This window comes from Penaeus chinensis, chromosome 40, assembly GCF_019202785.1.
Source record: "Penaeus chinensis breed Huanghai No. 1 chromosome 40, ASM1920278v2, whole genome shotgun sequence".
Lineage (NCBI taxonomy): Eukaryota > Metazoa > Arthropoda > Malacostraca > Decapoda > Penaeidae > Penaeus > Penaeus chinensis.
In genome coordinates, this window is record NC_061858.1 from 11,083,782 (window position 1) to 11,088,781 (window position 5,000).

The 5,000-nt window shown below is 36.5% G+C and overlaps 1 protein-coding gene across 4 annotated transcripts in view; it reads left to right on the forward strand.

The window, feature by feature from the left end:
• Nucleotides 1-5,000, forward strand: part of LOC125047326 (serine/threonine-protein kinase SIK3-like) — a 92,546-nt gene that overhangs the window by 71,764 nt on the left and 15,782 nt on the right. The window lies entirely within an intron of this gene.

The window sequence follows — 5,000 nt, forward strand, 5'->3', positions numbered from 1 at the left end:
AAATATGTCCTATGGTATTTGACATCATAATGTTCTATGGGAAATGGGTGGTGAAAATGAGGCTGCCAAGCTGACACCTTTTTCAAGATGGATTTAAGGCTTTCTGAAATTACAAATAGATGCTGCATCATTGGGATAAGGGAAAGTAATCTCTCACCCAGTGAAGTGCCCAAAAAGCTTGATGGTATACAGGTGAATAATGTGGGAGGAGGAGGGTTACCCAGAACAACCACCCTCCTTCCAGATGCCCCTTCACCAATGCAACCTACAGTTCCTGCTAGCAAACTGCACAGTGAAGGAAACAACTATATGCAGATGGGAATCATCACAGAACAGCATCAAAGAGAGGTAGAACAAAAAAAAATTGTCAACATTGCCTCCAGTTTGCCCAGCAGTATGTGGAGAGTGCCTAGGAAGCTCCATTACTCAATGAGAGATAATAGGTGTAAATATCATTATCTTTATTCAGTTTGTTCATAGATTAATGTAGTTCAAATATTGATATAGCTATATGTTTATATATGATAAGTGTCCTAAATGTCATATTTGATGTTCTTATTATCTGTCTTTATTTACTTCTCCAATGTAACAGACAAAATATCTATGAAATGGTGGGTGTGGCCACATGACCTAGATTTTCACATGGGGTATTGATAAAGTCACTGGAGATTCAATTAAGACAAATATTTTGAATTGTTAGAAGAAATAGACAAATATTTTGAATTGTTAGAAGAAATAGACAAATATTTTGAATTGTTAGAAGAAATAGACAAATATTTTGTATTGTTAGAAGAAATATTCCTCTCATCAGTATGCTGCTATGCCTTGGGCCTTCCCAGAAACAATCATATTCATGCAGGATAAGAGCCCAATACCCAATACGCACATCTGATGAAAAATGTCTGGGTGAATATTATGTGTTTGGAAAATGACTAGTGAAAGAACCTCCCAATAGGGAATGGGAAGTGTTATGAAGAAAACAGGGACTTCACATAAGCATGTCACCTCTGTCCCAGGGATTAGACAAGGTTTTGAACAATGATAGATTGGTCTTTCTTTTCTACAATTATTGCTGTTTTTCTTTTTGCAAATAAACCGATATTAAAGATATCTTCCTCTTCATGGGAACACCATGACTTAAAGTTATGTTCAATGATAAATCATTTGTATAATCATTGTAGTCCTACTGCAGTTTTGCATTCAGATAATGTTTTATAATGAAGAATATGATTTAGCATGTTTTCTGTTTATTTAATCAGTGTTTAGTGGCAAAGAGAAAAAAGAAATCTCTTCATTAGTTTGGTTGGCTGCTACTAGATAGTGTAGCCATGGTACATGAGAAGCATTTATAAAGGTATCAGCAATTTTGCAAAGATATTTATTTGATTTAGTTGCCATACATAGATGTTTGAAGAATGAAGCATTTTTATGCAGCTATAATTAATACTTTCCATGTTGAATGAAGTTGAACAGGGGTGTTGTGATTTGATGTGAAACAATTCCAGGAAATTGCATTTATAAAAAATATCCCACTATAAAGTCAACAATAACTAATACTACCTTTTTTTTTTTTACTTGTTTGAAGAAAACCAAAGATCAAATGGCTTACATAGTTTCCAAAAATAGGTATCAACTCATTCACGACTGGCATGTCACGTACGTCCATGCCATGACCACTGTGAGTTTAATTGTTTTTACACATAGATGGCTATGTGTAAAATGAGCTAATTACGAGTACTGCCTCTCTCGCCCATTTACCCTTTTCTTTAATTAACGAAAATATTTTACGTTCTCTTATTTTGCTATTACTAATGTTTATAACATTATAGTAATTATAATGGTTATAATAAAAACAACACCATCGATATTCATAGCAGTAATAAAAAATACATTTTCCTACCAATTCTAGGAAAGGTGAAATCAGTTTTTTTTAAATAATTTTCCCCCGGTGGCAATGGGTTAATACACCTATTGGTCATTTATATTTTACCAATCACACTGGTTGTTACAAACAACCTAGGGTTTTCACATCATTCCTGAAAATACTATTTAAGCTATGTTTACAATGAAGTGGTTGTACAAAAGTAGGACCCAGCAAGTGTACCGAAATATGATATGTATAAATTAATATACAAATATATATAAATACACACTATCACACACACATTATAATTCCAAAACTCTGCAAATATATCTATCTCTATGTATACATATATGTTTATGCTGTTTGTATATATGCGTATGTGTATATGTGTGTATATGTATATACATATGTTTTATATATATATATATATATATATATATATATATATATATATATATATATATGTATACATATGTATATTTATATATGTATACATACTTATATATATTTTTGTATACATGTATATGTGTATATATACATAGATATACATATATGTGTGTGATAGTGTGTATTTATATATATTTTTATATTAATTTATACATATACATATACATATAAGTATATATACATATATAAATATATAAATGTGTATCTATACACACACACACACATATGCACATATATGTATATAGATATAGATAATAAATATATATATATATATTATATGTTTATATATATTTTTATATATATGTATGTATATAAATATCACGTATATATACATATATATTTATATATATCTATATATATTTATATATATATATATGTATATATGAATATGCATATATGTACATTTACAGTTTGACAATAAACTTTGGGACCTGGTGGGTGCCAGAAAAGTGCTTTTGAAAGATAATATGGAATTTTAAGGGAGACATAATTATCATTGGTGTTGGAAAATCAGTTATTCAAAACATATCCTATTTCAATTAAAAATCAGCTAAGTTCACCTCCCACATTATAAAATATGTTTAGAGAAACATTAACCATAGGTTTCATAGGCTTGTATAGGCTCTGGCTGGGGTGTATTGTATTCCTTTACTTATACAGCTTATAAAAGCTTTTTCCCATTGAAAATTAAGAATTAATAAAGAACATCCTATTGCATCGATGTTGCATCCAGGGTATTGATCTTGACTCCAGGTTACTAGCAAAAACAGAGTTTTGCTGGATATTTTGGCACTTCTTCCACTCTAAGTTAGATGTCCCAGGGACATTCCAGTTTCAGAAAAACAGCAAGCAGACTTTGACAGTGCACACACTCACACACACGCACACAAAAGGGAGTGTAAAGGCTATTAAGACCGCCTTAAACATATGGTTTAGCAGGAGTAGTGAAAGGGACGGTTGGCTTAACCTCTTTTATTGAGAAGCGTAAGCAACACAGATATTCACACGGATACAAGTCTTCAATTGGTAAGGCTTAGTGCTTGGTCTGCCCGCAGGGGGGCGCGTGGCTGGAGCCAGCCTGACCCGCAGTGGTCGGCAGGAACTCACTGGAAGGACTCTGGCTGACCTGGGTCATCCTGAGCCTTAAGTACTGGTGGCTGACGTGGGGGCTTGACCCATCGCAGGCACACTACTTGGAGCTTGCCACGTGGGAGCTATTTATACATACTTATATTGGAGCTAGCCACGTGGGAGCTACTTATACATACTTATACTGCTTGACCACCTATTCATGCCTTGCCCTCGAGATATTTGCCTCAAGTGTGACCTAACCTGGCTGGTTCTTGACTTGTAAACACTTCGTTCCTGCGTGTGCTGTCCCTGATGCATCTTCGTGGCTGCTCGTCCCTGTCGTCGTCTTCATCTTGGTCCCTGGTAAATCTGTTCGTCCTCGACATCCACACGTCCTCGAAGGTCTCGCACAGGTCCTCCTTGACTTCGGATTCGTCCTCGTAGTCCTCGACCAGGCCTAACTCGGAGGCTTACTCGCCCAATGCACGTTCCGCAGATCTCATCCAGGTCCTTCTTGCTCGTACCGACGTCCTCGTTGTCCTCGTCAGGATCACGGGCGTTCGGCAGGAAGCGTCCTCTTTGAGCTCCTGGAGGTTGATTGAATCTGCGGCGTCCAGGCAAGTTCACAGCATTATGGGTCGACTGGTACCTGCTCTGGCGAGTTCCTGGTCCTTCACTGGATTGACGGGCGTAATTATCCTAGTCTTTCTCGGTATCTGGCGATCTCCCGGTGACGATTTCCACAGCGCCCGAAGGTGATCGTTTCTGCAGCAGGGCCTCCTTCGGTACTATGACAGATACCGTGAACAAGATTATACACATAAGGGCCAAGATAGTAAGAGAAAGAAAGACAACAGAGAAGAGGGGATGTTAAGCGCAACTAGCCGATTATTTATATAATTTGCAGTTTTTATGGATGAATTTTCGTTATTTTCGTCTTCTTTTTTTTTTTTCATTTTGTGTTTTATTTTCACAAGTTAAGGAAAAAAAAATAGGAGAGAGAGATGGTAACAGCGGTCCGCATAGACCTAGTTTGAACTGCTAACCGTCTCTGATAGACAGGAGGGTAAATAAGGGAAATGACAAAAGCATCCGCAAGGAATTACTTGAACCAATTGTCGTAACGCAGAGAAGAAATGTATGTCACAAGTCACACATCACGACTTGACAAACTCGCATGAGAGTGTGTGTGTGTGTGTGTGAGTGTGAGTGACAGTTAATGAGAGTGAAAGTGACCTCACACAGACCAGACATGGGTGCCAAACACGGAAATTAACGTTCATTTTACACAAATGCAAGAAACTAGCTATAGAAGTAATACAAAATTATTTCAAATACTACATTGAATTTAACATTTAATGATATGCGACCGAATGACGCACTAATGAATGGTGACGTGAAAAAAATTTGCGAGTTAATCTTCATGGGGAAAAAAAATTCTGCCGAGGTAACATGTCAAGCTGTGCATACAGACTTCATTGATGGGGGGGTCTATACCCCAAGAATGCCGTACTTCGTGAAGCGAAATGAGCTGGGAAAATATTAATAACCCACTCTATCTGAGAGTCTGTGATGGGCGCTCATGCACTGAATGCTCTACGGCTATTTATCATGAATC